Source organism: Melanotaenia boesemani, chromosome 13, assembly GCF_017639745.1.
Source record: "Melanotaenia boesemani isolate fMelBoe1 chromosome 13, fMelBoe1.pri, whole genome shotgun sequence".
Taxonomy (NCBI): Eukaryota; Metazoa; Chordata; class Actinopteri; order Atheriniformes; family Melanotaeniidae; genus Melanotaenia; species Melanotaenia boesemani.
In genome coordinates, this window is record NC_055694.1 from 3,114,711 (window position 1) to 3,130,744 (window position 16,034).

A 16,034-nucleotide genomic window follows, 5' to 3' on the forward strand; every position below is an offset into this window, starting at 1 on the left:
TCTCTACAACACAGTTTCCTCATGTTTACTCAGCCTGTTATAACTCCAGACAGAGAGGGGTAGCCATTCTGATAAATAGAAAAGTAACATTCACAGAAATCAACGTAATCACAGATCCAGAAGGGAGATTCGTCATAGTAAAATTATCTATTCAAAATATGAAGTTATGCTTAGCTAACTTGTATGGCCCAAATGTTGATGATCCCTCCTTCTTTCACTCTTTCTTCACATCACTTTCTGAACACACAGATAGCACACTAATCGCAGGAGGGGATTTTAACATGGTTCTGGGCTCAGCTGATAAACCATCGAAACTGGCAATCCACAAACACTGTTAAACAATATATGGAAGATTTTGTACCTTGCGATATATGGCGGTCTTATCACCCTAATATCAGAGTGTACACCTTCTTTTCCTTAGTTCACCATTCATACTCTAGGCTAGATTATTTTCTGGTTAGCAGCTCTTTAATAAGTGAAACTTCAGAGACCCAGATTCACCCCATCACTATCAGCGACCATGCAACAGTTTCCTTCACTTTGAGGAACACGAGAATCACACCACCGACTAAAAGGTGGAGATTTAATACAGAGCTGCTTAAATGCCTTTATCCCGACTTTATCAGCTACTTCACAAAAGAATGGGCTATATACTTAGGAAACAATGACAAACCAGGAGTCTCAGCATGTGTCCTGTGGGAAGCAGAAAAAGGTGGATCACATAAAAAAAAAGAAAGAAAACTCAAAAATATTAGAATTAGAACTAAGAATAAAATCATTAGAGGATGTCTACAGTACTTCACCAGATGAACCAACGATAAACCAAATAAGGAAGGCTAGACTTGAATTAGATGAAATAATTAACAAGAGAACAGAATTTTTTGGTGCAAAGATTATGCTTGGAGACATTTGAACACTGTAATAAGTCTGGAAGATTTTTAGCTAATCAGTTGAAAATAAATAAAGAAAAATCTACTATATCAGCTGTTAAAGATTCAATAGGTAATATTACTCATGGCCCAGATGCAATAAACAACATCTTTAGAGATTTTTATAAAACTCTGTATGCATCACAATTAGATCCATCAGACAACAATATCCATAATTTTCTTAACAATATAGATATTCCAGGTTTACAGCAGGAACAAGTCACAGCCTTTGATCCCCCCTTCAAAGTGGAGGAGCTACATGAAGCCCTTAAACATATACCCTGTCAAAAAGCTTCAGGTCCAGATGGCTTCCCCACAATGTTTTATCAAGAATTCTGGTCTACACTGGCTCCTACATTTTTCAAAATGGTGACACAAATAAAGGAAAATGGTTACTTACCCCCAAACATAAACTGTGTCACTATTACTGTACTATTAAAGCCAGGTAAAGACCCTACAATACCATCTAGCTACAGACCCATATCACTGATAAATGCGGACCTTAAAATAATCTGCAAAACATTAGCTGGAAGGTTAGAGAAAGTAACTCCTGTCATTATACACCCTGATCAAACAGGCTTTATAAAGGGCAGATATTCCTCTGTTAACATCCGGAGACTAATTAATATAATAGATTATTCTACCTTCAATAACCTGAAAACAATAATAGTTTCTCTAGATATAGAGAAATCTTTTGATCATGTTAACTGGAAATATTTACTAGCTACTTTAAACAGATTCGGCTTTGGACCATCTTTCATTAACTGGATTAAAATCTTATACAGTTCTCCTAATGTGGGTGTTAGAACAAATTATCAAACCTCTCCAAGTGGGAGAGGGGCTGGGGTCTGGCCTGGGTTGGGTTGGTTGGCCGGGTCGTTGTGGTGGGGGCCGGGTGGGGGCCCCAGGGTATGGGGGCTGCCTCTCTCCGGGCTGTGGAGACCCTGCCTGGGCCTTGGGGGGGCTTGTTCGCCCTGGGCATGCCATCGGGGTGGGGCCGATCCAGTGCCTGACAGGTACCCTTGGGACTACGATATGTCCGTGGGGACAAAGGGTGGTGTAGGGGGAAGGGGGGTGGCGGCGGCCTGGTGGGGAGTATGGTGGATTAGGGCTCATGGGAAGTGGAATTGGAGGAGTTGAGTCTCCTCTCTCTCTCTTTCCCATGCCACTGGGGGCTGCGCGGGTGGGGGCTGGGCTTTGTATCCAACTGAAGATATGTGTGTGCAACCTGGGGCTCTCTGGTCCTCTGGTGTGGTGGTGTGGACTGTTGGGGGTGAATGGGTGTTCATGGCCCTGCTACCTTGGACTCTTGGCCGGGCTACACCTTTGCCCTTCTGCCCTCAGGCGGTCCTGGAGAGGCGGGGGTGCCTACAGTGGCCAGCTGAGGAGTTGGGATCCCGGGAGAGAGATCTTCCTCCCGGTTGTGCCCCTCCCCCAGGTATTATAAGAGCCCAGGTTGCTCTGACAGTGACCTTCAGCTCTTCTGCTTTGTTGGGTCTGGCGTATCGCATCTTCCTCTTCACAATACTCCACAGATTTTCTACGGGGTTAAGGTCAGGCCAGTTTGTTGGCCAATTAAGAACAGGGATACCAACGGTCCTTAAACCAGGCACTGGTAGCTTTGGCACTGTGTGCCGATGACATGGCACCCCAAACCATCACTGAATGTGGAAACTTTACACTCCTCCTCAAGCAACGTGGATTCTGTGCCTCTCCTCTCTGAAGCTCTGACTCCAGCTGCAGTCCACTCTTTGTGAATCTCCCCCACATTTTTGAATGGGCTTTGTTTCACAATTCTCCCCAGGGGGGAGAGGCGTGGGACGCTGTGGCTCAGTGGGTAGAGTGACCGTCTTGTAGCCTGAGGGTTGCCTGTTCGATCCTCCGCCTGTCGAACTCATGTGGAGGTGTCCCTGAGCAAGACACAGAACCCCAAATTGCCCCTGATGAGTCGTGGTTAGTGCCTTGCATGGCAGCTTCCGCCATCAATGTGTGAATGGGTGAAAGTGATGTATAATGTAAAGTGCTTTGGGTATCCTCCCAGGTACAGTAAAGTGCTATATAAATACACATAGACAATTTCCAGGGTGCGGTTATCTCTATTGCTTGTACACTTTTCTCTACCACATCTTTTCCTTCGCTTCCCTTTCCTCTCTATTATTGTGCTTGGACACAAAGCTCTGTGAACAGCCAGCCTCTTTAGCAATGACCTGTTGTGTCTTTCCTCCTTATGCAAGGTGTCAGTGGTCGTCTTTTGGACAACTGTCAGGTCAGCAGTCTTCCCCATGATTGTAGCAGAACTAAACTGAGAGACCATTTAATGGCCTTTGCAGGTGTTTTGAGTTAATTAGCTGATTGTGTGGCACCATGTGTCTTCAATATTGAAATGCGTCAGTCTGTGAGGAATGAATGTCTACATTATACAAGTTTACCTTTTTGAATGCAATTACTGAAATAAAACAACTTTTTCATGATATTCTAATTTTATGATGAGCACCTGTATATCCATCCACAGAGATGTCTCCGTATATTCCAAAGGACAATCAATGAGCTTATAAAATGAAATAGAGTTTTGCTTGCTTCCATAAATACTATAAAAATATTAAAACAACATAACTTTGTGAAATCATCCAGAACATGAAAATCACTGTCTTTTTTTCTGTGGAACTGATTTGTTTTCCTCAAATCCTCAGGAAATAAAGAAACAATGGTTATGTGATGATTATGATGAAAACCTGAAGTCAAAGTAAGAGTCAGTCACTCTGACCCCACTGATAACAAGTCTTTCAGACGTCAGCGTAGCTATAGCCCTTTATAAACCAGAAAACATAAAACAGATCACATCTGGCTGTGGAGTGCAGCATTAAGTCTTGTATAAAATGACTCTCAGTAATCTGAATACTCCTCGGCTCTGCTTTGGTGGCACCCCCACTGAGGAGGTTTGACGCTACAAGAATTTTTTCTACCACAACTTCTGGCACTGACTTCCTCTGAAATCTGATTGAACACACAGGTGCCACCTCAGGTACCTGGAGGAGGACAGAAACGTCTTTCCAGACTTGTACCAGTGGGGGGATGGCGTGTTGATGTTACGACCCTTTCCTGTGTGGGGAACAGTCAGATAATATGAGGGAAAGAGTGGCCCAGCCATGCTGCCCGCACAGCAACAGTTTTCCAGCACAAACCCCTTTACCAACAATCATGGAGATGAGTACTGTGGCAGGAGCTGTGAATTTGTAACCTAGACAACAGATCCAAAACTTGTGAGCACAACTACCAAACTCATGCTCAGCCATTAAATCTGTATGCACCAGCCATGGTTCAAGCTGCAACTGTTGCTACCCCTCACTCAAACCCCTTCCATCTTGCTCTCTCACAAAGTTTTATTCAGAGTACACCAGCTGCCTGTTTCCCTCCATGGCCAGACACACTCCCCATTCTGTAATCCACATGAAGACCCCCAATTGTAAACAGAAAGAGCAACTGTGTGGCCAATCTGTATCAATGAAGCAAATAAACCCCAGAAGTGAGCAATGCAGACAGCTTGCAGGTCACAGTCCATTTTTAGATGGCCAGCATTACTCTGAGACTGATGAGCAGGATTATGACGCCCGTGAGAGAGTGTCCATTCTAAGGCCAGGGCACTATGATGGCACTGCTTCCTGGAGGGAGTTTTTCCATTGCTTTAAAAGTTGTGCTAAGGCAAATTACTGGTCAGAAAAGACCATGATCTTCAAGTTAAAGTTTTGCCTGGTGGGTGCTGCAGGGGCCATCGTTCACAGAAATCCCCAGTCTTCTAAATGGGACTACTGCAAACTATGTTACCAGCCTCATGCAAAGCAGGGCACATATCTTGGCAGACAGGAGGCTGCTGTGGTTTGAGAGGGGTTTCAGTATGAGACAACAGAGATACCAGAACTTTCTCCATGAGGAAATAATAAGTCTCCACAATCCAAACACACACCATCGTGGAGCAGAAGCTGCATGGATGTCAAGTGGGAAGAGATCCATTGCCACAACTGTTCAGGTTTTGGTCATATGAAAAGAAATTGCCCCTCTCCCAAGAAAAGAGTCAGAGGCGGAGGTGCAAACACACCTACTCAACTTTCAGAACCTGCTGTGCTCCATTTTAAGACCCCAAGCCAGGAAATGAGCATTCACATGCTTGTACATGAACTTGGTATATGCTGTTTTGGACACTGGGGACACAGAGAAGAAGAACGTGTTGCTTCTACATCATTATAATGCTATTCACCCTGATGTTCGTCCTCCACTTCAGCAGTCAGCTGTAAAAACTTTGTTGGGTGTTGGGCATGGTGATGTTTTAGTGTTCAGTGAAGCCCATATCCTGATACAAATAAACTCTACATCTCTACACTGGGCCTGGAGGGGCCCAAAGTTGAGATACAAAAAACAAACCTTAGTACATAAAAGCACATAACTCAGACATTCACAACATAAGAAAACACATGGCAGGGGGGAAAAGGGGTCTCCTATCGCAGGTAAGTGTGGATGCAGCTGAACGTGAGCGTATCCAATCTACCCGCTGCCCGGGATTGGAGGGAGGGGGGGAAGGGACCAACCAAGGCAGTGAAATCATGGAGGTGGGTGTGTCTGTAATAGTGTGCGTGCATGTGTGCGTAAGTAAGTATAAGAAAGTGAGCCTGTGAACTTTCTACCAGTTCAGTTCTCCAGTATCTTCTACCAGATGATAGTGGGGCGACCTTGGGAGCTGATCCAGGAAAGGTCCACAGCCTGAGAAGATGGAAGGGAGAGGATGGGGGCAGAGCATCCATCTGCATAACATTCCGGCTGAACTTGATAGCCAGCCCATCCAAGGCCAGTTTAGGGAGCCAGATTAAGATAACAGCATTTGTTTTGATTCAGGCTAGAGCTTGATTCGTTTGCCTAAAGTCTCTCAGTGGTCTCACTAGCAACTATAATCATCCGAATTTGGGTCAGTTTCCACCCAGCTGAGCCGACAACTTCTCCATATTGGTGGCCACACCACGTACAAGCTCCGGAAGCTGCAACCAGCGTGCCATTCTGAGCTAGAATAGCATCCAGTTTATGATTAAGCTCCTGCAATGCCATAGTCTGATTGTTCACAGCTCGGCACACACCGGCACAGAAGAAAAGTCCGGCAGCTTGTCTGTGGCCGCCAACAGTGCCAGAATTTTGCGATACACCAGAAAACCACCCGCTCCAAACAGCAGAATCCAAATGTGTAGATGTCCTCTGCATCCTCAACAGAAAAAGGCGACAGACACATGACCTTCCACACCCCCCAAGAGTCCATCACGTATCCAGCCTCGAACGTTCCGCCAGGACAAGTGGGCTCCCCTGTGCCTGTTTTGCGGTTTGAATAAATTTAGTCAGTTACAGAGAGCTTCTTTAAAAATCATTTTGCACCATGGGGGCATGATTGCTTGCAGTCATGTCATTGGTTACAGCTTCAAGCTGCTTTTGGTCTGACTATTCCATATATTGGGTATCTGGAGTTGGATGTGGTCCTGTGATAAGGTCATCCCCCGTTGTGGCATCTTGATTGTGAAAGATCCTCCGGGTGCGGGCACTAGTGTCCTCGGTATTCTGGTAATGAATATCCTTAAATGTGATGGGTTGATATAACATAGGCATACCCCCCCATCATAACCACATTTTGTATTTTGTACTTTCTTAAGAGGGGGTAATTAATTCATAAGGTGATTTCATTTTAAAAGAGGTAAAAACAGTACCAAGGTTTTCAATAAATAGTAAAACAAATCATTCATGTAAGAGTTAAATAGTTAGTTAAAAATCTGTTAATTTCTTTTCGTTTATAAGCATTTTGTCATTTTGTTCAATGTAACCTATTATGCATGGGTGAGCAGCTAAAAGGCCTTAAATCCTTTTGCTCTGGGATCAATTGGTTCACCTACCACTAGGGGGAAATGCAGCGCTATTTCCTCATTGCAATAAACCCACCGCGTGAGGGGAGCAGTATTAATCACTCTCGTGATTCTTTCTACCCTAATTCTGGGGTATAACAAACATTTTTATCAAACCTTCTTCGCTGCTTGGAGTAGGTGGGGGGAGGGGGTCGATGGCGCCCTGGTCCCCAGGGTGTGCGGCTGGAACATCGGGGTGTGTGTGCTGGCCCTCTGCCTTTGGGGGGTGGGTCGGCCGCCTCTGGGCTCCTGGGGCCCTGGGCCCTTCACTTGGGCTGCCCTGGGTGGCCGGTCCCTGGTGGGGCCAGCGGCTGCCGATCTTGGCCCACTGGGACTTGTGCCGCAGGACCGTGGGGGGCTCTTGCTGGGGCTCTCCTCTGCCGCCCTTTGGGTGAGGCTGGAGTCGGCTTCATGGTGGGGTAGCTTGGGTGGTTTCCTTCTGTCTGTGATCTTTTTGTCTCCTTTCTTCTTTCCCCTTTGCTCTTTTTGCAATTTTCCATCTTTTTCTGTCCCCTCCGGTCAGGTCCAGCAAGATTACATAGATTATGTGATTCAAAGTAAATAAATAAATAAATGAATCAGATTATCAAGAGGAGCCTTACCCATAGGCCTCCCCTTGACAGAACAATGTACAGCACGATACGCGATACAGCAACCAAATTATGATTTTGCTTGCTATGATGCTGGACAGGACAAGTAAAAAAAAAACAAAAAAAAAACCCTCTTTTCTGTTCATGGTCCTGCTCTTTTTGACATGCCTTCGGTTACTGGATCTCCAGGCCAGGTCCTTACTGCTTTACAACAGTGCCACCAGGCAGTCCCTTGGCACCCTTGAAAAATTAACTGGCTCCACAAGAGTTTAAGGTCCTAAGATGGTGCGGATTCCGGCGGGTGTTATGAAATTGGTGGCTACCACCTGCACGCAACAGTTTACTGATCAGACAGTACACATTGAGCCCCAAGAGTCTGGTTTGCCAGCTGGCTTGTTAGCCTCCCCATGTTTAGTAAAAGTTATCAGAGGCACAGCTTATGTTCCCATGGTGAATGTGGGGGCTATAGAAGCTGTAATTCCCCCACGCACTTGCCCTTGGAGTTTAAGCCCATAAGCGTGATTAGCCTTCCTCCAGGCATTACAGGGGTCCAACCTGCTGCAACCGTTTCTTCCCATGTGGCCACTTCTGAAGATCTAAGTGGGGTGGAAGACGTTGATTTGAGTGTTCTTTCAGGGCTAGAGCGGAACAGTGTTTGGTCTTTATTAACCAGATTCCACTCTGTCTTTGCCGCCAGTGAAGGCGACCTGGAGTGTACTAAAGCAATTTCATATGACATCCCTCTGCTTGATGACATCCCAGTCCGACAGCGGTATCGGCGCATTCCACCTTTGGAATATAAGGAAGTAAAGTCTCACATCAATCATCTCCTGGAGACCCGGGTGATAAGGGAAAGTACTAGCTCGTATGCTTCCCCTATTGTCCTGGTCAGAAAAAAGGATGGCCTCCACCTCGCATTGAGGAAATTCTGGATGCCCTGGCAGGGGCTCAGTGGTTCTCCACACTCGACCTGGCCAGCAGATACAACCGGGTACCAGTCTCAGAGCATGATAAGCCCTAAACAGCTTTCTGTACACCCTTTGGGCTCTTTGAGTGGAGCCATATGCCTTTTGGACTTTGTAATGCCCCCGGCACCTTTAAGCGCCTCATGCAGCTGCTTTTCAGCAAACAGCAGCATCAGTCATTGCTCCTGTATCTTGACAACATCATTGTGTTTTCATCCTCAGGCACCCAGCATTTACAATGGCTAGAGATTGTTCTTGACTATCTCCAAAGATAAGGTCCGAAGGTCAAGCTGGAAAAGTGCTGGTTCTTCCAACAGAAAGTTAAATACTTGGGGCATGTTATCTCGGATAAAGGGGTTTCCACAGACCCTGCCAAAACCGAGGTGGTGGCCAAATGGCCCAAACCCTACCATCTATCTGAGTTTCGTTCCTTTCTGGGATTCGCCAGTTACTACAGGCGCTTCGTAGAGGGTTTTGCAAAGTTGGAAGGCCCTCTGGGTCTGGACAGGCCATTGACTCCACATGGACATCTGAGTGTGAAGAGAGCTTTGAAGCTTTAAAGTCAAGGCTAACTTCTGCCCCTGTACTGGCCTATGCAGACTTTTCACAACCATTCGTTTTGAAGACTGATGCCAGTTATGCTGGGCTTGGTGCAGTGCTTTTTCAGGAGACGGAGAATGGAACTCAACCCATAGCTTATACTAACCGAGGTTTTCGGCCTTCTGAGCATAATATGTCTAACTATAGCTCCATGAAGCTGGAGTTCTTGGCCCTTAAGTAGGCCATGGCGGAGAAATTCAGGGAGTATCTGTTGGGACACAAGTGTGTGGTTTACACCGATAACAACCCCTAAGTTATCTCCAGTCAGCCAAACTGGGGGCCACTGAGCATCGTTGGGCTGTTTAGCTGGGTTCTTTTGATTTTGAGCTCAAGCATTGATCGGGTCGTAGTAATAAGAACGCTGATGCCTTTTCCAGGCAGTATGTGTTGGGCACTTCTTTGGCAGAACAAGTCCTGCCTGGTACCTCAGTCCCACCATGCCTCCAAGAGCAGGCATGCACAGGATTTTTTTTTTTTTTTTTTTTTTCTTTACCCTTTCCTGTCCAGCATCCTAACATACAGAACGGTGGTCTGTGTGCCATATTTTGCTTGACAGATTTGCTCTACCAAGGGAGACATGTTATATACATGGCTGCCCTTGATATTTTTATTATTTTTATTGTAATCTTATTTTCTTTAGTCTTATATGTCAGTGCCGAACCTGACAGGGAGATAGAGGAAGAGAGAGAGAAAAAAAGAAAAAGGGAGAAAAGGACAGGATTAAAATGTGTAAATAACAGTTGTCTATGCTGCCCAGAACATATCACAAAAAAAACAACAACATAAACTACCACAGTACTACATGATACCGAAAGAAAGATAGAATTATGATGATATAAAAAATTACAATAGTCATCAAACGTACCTGCAGATGAACGTACCAACACACAAACATCAGCTACATCTAGTGAGAAGCGGATGGAGAGACGAGCACGTTTGTGAGCATGCACGTGTTAATATGCATGTGTGGCCATGCAACAAGGAGGAAATGTGTACCCGCAAGAGGGCCGCGATCACGCCGCACCCCGAAGCATCAGCGGGGGATGGGGGGAGCCCGAGGCCCCAAAGGCCAAGCAGATCCACAGAGTACCAAGCCCGGGACAGCCAAAGCAGACAGAGCAGCGGCCCACCCGGACCAGAGCAGAGGGGTCCCCAGACCGGAACCCCCGGCGCGACGGGGCAGGGGCACAGGGCAGCCCAGGGCGATGGCGAGCAGGCCCAGCGGGCGCCGGGCGCTGTGGCGCGGGCCGCACGGAGGGCAGGCGCCCCACAGGCCCAAGGGCCACCCTTTCCCCCCAGCAAAGCCCCACCCAGGACCCCGATGGGGCCCGACCGCCCCAGGCAAAACCACCATGGGCCACGCCAACCCAACACCAAGGCTAGGCACCCCAGGGACAAGAACATGTCCGCAGGTCCCCCCCCCCCCAAAAAAAAATCCCTCTTTACCCCAACCCTTACCCATTCATCCCGGGACACGAGGGCGTAGGAAGACCTCGGCCCCCCTGCCCCCCAGCCTGAGTTGTGTGTGCAGGTGTATGGGCTATTTATAATGCAATTAAAAACTGGAAGGAGCCATGAGATGGTGATGGGTCCCACTGATGCCAGGCAGCAGGACCCCCTCAGGACTCCCTCAGTGTGTGTGAGTGTGTGTTATGTGTGTAGTGCAGTACTGTTAAATGTGGTAGTGTCTAACATGTAAATAAAATCGGGGGGAGAAAGGTCACAAAGGGAGGGGATGGAGGAAGGGCCACTTTGGTGGCTCCTTTCCGCCCACCCTCAGCCCATGCGCCCATCCTCCCGAGGCCCTAAATGTATATTGATGTCTAGGTTGTGATTAAAATCTAGTGGGGCGGGCAGTCGCAGGGGTCCACCGGGGGATCCCGCAATGGGGACCCCCCAGCCAAATCCACCGCCTCCACCCGCCCCCGATGCACAGGATTTAAAATGCCAGTAACGCAGGCACTTCTCTGCCATGCTTTGCAGGAGGCCGGTTCCATTCAGAAGAACTTTTTGGTGTTTTGGAGAAGGCAAGTCCAACCTACTAAAGAGGAGAGACAGCACCTCTCTAGAGCTGTTTTGGGCCTGCTTCGTCAGTGGAACCGGATTACTGAAAAGGTTGGTGTTCTTTACTGAAAGATCTATCTCCCAGATGGTAGGGAGGAGATCTTTCAGATCATTTTTCCTGCATTTCTTAAGCAGGAAACATGTTCATTAGGAACATGGTCACCATGGTGTTGAACACAACTCCAAGTTGGTTAGGCAATGCTGTTACTGGCCGGGGATGTTCTCCAACATAAAGCAGTGGGACCAACAGTGTGAATGCTGTCAGGTGACTAAAGACCATGGAGTAGCACTTAAGAGCTATATGGGTCATTTATTGGCTAGTAGGTCAAATGAGATTGTATCCATGGACTTTACAGTGTTGGAGCCATCCCAGAATGGGCAGGAGAACGTTCTGGTGATGACCAATGTGTTCAGCAAATACACTGTAGCTATCCCAACCCGGGACCAAAGAGCACCTACTGTCGCTAATGCGTTACTGACAGTGTGCTTCTTTAAATTTGGGGTCCCTAGCTGAATACGATTAAGGCAGGAGTTTTGAGAATGCTTTGATTCAGAAACTGTGTGCTTCGTATGGGGTTTCAAAGTCACGCACTACACCATACCACATGGAAGGTAACGGACAGTGTGAGCGATTCTATTGCTACACTCCATAATCTCCTGCGTATGTTGCCAGTGACCCATAAACGGGAATGGATGTCATGTCTCCTACAGGTGTTGTTTTGTTATAACACCACACCCCATCAAGGTACTGGGGAATCACCTTTCCTCCTCATGTTTGGTCGTGACCCACAGCTCCCTGTAGATTTCTTACTGGGTCGTGTTTCAGACCCAGTACCAGGGAGTGTTCAGGGGTGGCTTGTGGAACACCAAGCCAGACTCCAGGTGGCATTTGATGGGGCCCGTGAGCAGTCGTTGACAGCCACGGAATGTCGTAAGCAGCACCACGACTGGTGGGTCTGAGACAACGTTCTGCAGGTGGGGGAAATGGTTTTCTTGTGTGGCCGTCATAAGATCCAGGACATCTGGAGCCCTGTACTGCACCAGGTACTGAGAGCACCGTCCGGGGGAGGAGCAGTTTATTCAGTTGCCCCATTGGATGATTTGCAGAAGGTGAGGAACATGTATCAGGAAATGCTCAAGGCTCAAGTTGAGCAGCAGACTGCTCCTCAGTCTTCCCCACCTGTTTCGGATCAATACATCTGACATGGGGGCAGCTGGCCCATCGGTGCGGCGGCTTACATCCCGCCCTAATGCAGGCCTCCATTCCAATGTTCACCATCTTCCTCAATCTGTAATTGGTAGGGCACCATCAAATCCCAGGCCTATTGGCAATGTACAGTTTGCTGTCTTCAGGCCATGGTGCTAGTAAATGTAAAGTGTTCATCGTCGGGGCGATGAAGCAAAATGGGGGGGTAGAATGTGGTAGAGTGGGTTTTCCCTTAGCTATTTTCTCCCTCCTGATAGGCACAAGGTGTAGCACGTATGGCGGTGATTGCAGGGCGGAGTAGAGCGCCGTTATATCTGGGCAGGTGTTTGTCCCTTTAGTATGTGCCGTAAGCTGATGGTTCGGGTGGCTAGCATGCCAGAATGTCAGCTTTACCTTTCAGTTGTAAGTGCCATAATCTTTCCTTTTCTACTAGGGATGTGGCAGTCCTTGGGTATTTACACCCACTTGGTTCTCTGCAGTGTTCGGGTGTGTCAATTGTTGCAGCTGTGTGGAAAGCCACATGACAAGCGGTTTCACCTTTGCGGTGTACTCTGGGTCGGGACTGAGTTTGGTGCCAGGGCAGCTCATCAGGACCTTTTGCAGTATTCCTGGTCTCTTCTTCTCTCTCCCTCCCCATTTTGGGGATGTATTGGTAAAACTACACTTGCTCTGCAGACAGAGCGGGATATAATTCTTCATACTGATAGGTGTGTTTTCTTTCTTTAGACACAGGAAATAGAAGTACTTGTTACTAAAGCTGTCCCGTCCTATCAAAGCACTAGCTACTAATGCAGCTGTGGTTTAACCAATCGGAGCACTTGTTTGAGCTCGGTGAGCATGCTCTGCTGCGAAAACAACACGTTGGCGACACGCTGCTGCTGTGTGAGCAAGCTGTGCTGCTGAGCTGCGCGGATTCAGACATAACCTTCCTGTTCCCTAAACACCGGTTTTTGCTGTGAACTTGCTCACTGAAGGGTGCCTTACTTGTTAAAACAAGAGTATTATTGTGTGAAAAGATGTTAATTGTCAAAGTATTGTGTTTATATTGTGTCTAAGTTTATTAAGGTTATTGCACTTGGTTATTTCTTGAGCAAATGGAAATTCATTCATTCATTATCTTGACCGCTTATTCCATTACGGGTCGCGGGTGAGCTGGAGCCTATCCCAGCATTTTCACAGGTGAGAGGCACGTACACCATGGACAGGTCATCAGTCTGTCACAGGGCCAACACAGATAGACAAACAACCATTCACACACACACTCTCTCCTAGGGAGAATTTAGAATAACCAATTAACCTATCATGCATGTCTTTGGACGGTGGGAGGAAGCCGGAGAACCCGGAGAGAACCCACGCATACATGGGGAAAACATGCAAACTCCACACAGAAAGGCCACCACCCCCCAGCAGCTGTTCGAACCTCCCCCCAGCAGCAAGCTTGAACCGGCAACTTTCTGGCTGTGAGGCATGCGGTTGCTAACCACCCACACACCGTGCAGCACAGTTAAGTGATTTTTTTAAAAAAGAAATTCTTAAAGGTTATTCTGTATTGTCAAAATGACGCTTGAATTAATGTAGTTCGTTCAGTTTTAAAATTAAGTGAATGTACTTGAAAGGGTAGCATCCCATTTCCTAGAGGTTGTGTGAACAAGACACGAGGAGTACAGTTGATAACTGATGGTCTGGCCCTTGTTAATGGTGTGCAGGCCAGGTTTCTGGGTTGGAATTAAACAACCATTGATGACAAGCCACCCCAGATTGAGACTTCCTGATCCAAGCACCTGTGGCTTGGAATTGGTCCACTAGCTGAATCAGCTACTCCGTACTTCATTGCCACAGTGGTAGGATCCAAACACCACAAACTGAAGCAGCCGGCATTTCCATATATGAAACTCCACCCCACTGTCACAGAGCCCACTTCCTAGACTTTGACCTGACCCAGAAAGACATTCTTTCGCGTTGCATTGTCAACCACACTGCCTGTGCTTGTGGAAGGACTGAAATTATCTGTCTCAAGTGAGTTGCATGGGGATCCTGCTTATGATTTGTGTTATTAATTGGACTATTAAGATTGTTAAGGCTTGAAAGGTAATATACAAACACAGTTAAGTTTGTAACAGCCTGGATCCAGCCTTGGTAATTAAAAGCTATAGCAGATTCAGAAACGTGTGCACCAAGGGAACAAACCACAGTTCACTGGTTAGCAGGGAACATTGTGGTTAGTTTGTTTACATTACTTTTATTTTTATATAACAGTAATTTTACTGTACACTACACTGTAACAAGTGTCACTTTAATTTCTTTTGCTTTAATATTTCTATTCCTGTACATGTATATATCAGTACAAGGTACCTGTTTGCAACATTCCCTGTCTAATGTGTGTTTCCTTGGATGTTGCAACTACCTCTACCTCCCGAGTCGAGTCGAGTATCTTCTGAGTGAGCCCCAGAATAAATCTAAGTTCCCATTGTAAGCGCTAACCATATTACTGCACTTAGCCCTTGCATACAGTACTGGGAAACACATGCTATATTATACCTTAGGCGAGGGGTAAATTACACAGATCAAACATTGTGGCTGCAGCCCAGTTTTTTTGCTAATATTCTTTGGTTTCTTTGGTTTTGTTGATCCTTATTTTGATTTGCTTATTTTGTATTCATGTTTTGCATGTATTAACATTTCGTTTACAGGTGTTACAGTCTGTCCAGCCAGTCCTTCCACCTTCAGCCAGTCACCCCGTTCCCTGATCCTCCACACCTGTTCCTGATCCGCTCATCAGTAATCAAGTCAACCTGCCACACCTGTCTTCCTTTGTTCCCCAGTCCTCTTATGCTCCAGCACCAATTACTCCCTGTCGGACCTTAATCTACACTCCTGTTGGACTCACTCCTCCACCACTCCTGGCTTCCTCAACCCCGTTACCACTTCCAGTATCGGTAACAGTATAATCATTATTCTGAGTTCTGTATGTGAATAAAGTGTTGGTAACGTTATCTGTCTCCTGGAGTCCAAGTGTAACAACAGGGTTGCAACAGCCATGTATCGGCAACCCCTACAAAGGTTGATTTTGGGAATAGTCAGCTTTTATTTTTTCTTAATCCACTGTGGTTCTTTAACATTGCAATTGTAAAATAAAATATAACTTTTTTTTATGGAATCAATTTGCTGAGGTGCATTTGTTTGGACCCTATATTTTTTTTAGTTTTACTGGGGTTTGACTCCCCCAGTTGGCGTTGTCCCTCCTATTTTTTGATATCTTTTGTTGCCTTACCACCTCGCCACAGATGGATGATGAATAGTGATGTGCAGATAACCGATACCAGCTTTTTATGTTGTAGAATCTATTTTCATGTTAGAATATTGACATGATCTGGCATGGTGCCGGGATACTTCAAGCCCTGAAATTAAACATCCATTACAAAAGCTGCTTAATTAAACAACACTTTCACTAGTTTAGTAAAACAAAATCAGATAGTTCTAACTAAACAAGCTTTTTCACGCGCTCAGCGTTGGTGACCTGCTCTGTAGATTTAAAGCATAGAATTACACTAAAGAGATTGGCACCTACGGATGGGAACCATTGTCACAATACTCGATCTATAAATTTAAAAGCATTTTAAATATCAAAATATGACTTTATACTTGAGCTAATTTAGATTGAAATACCAAATAAAGATAAATTTGAAAACCAAATACGTATCAACACAAACACCTCATACCAGCTATCAGCACGGTGGTGGGGGGCTGATGAT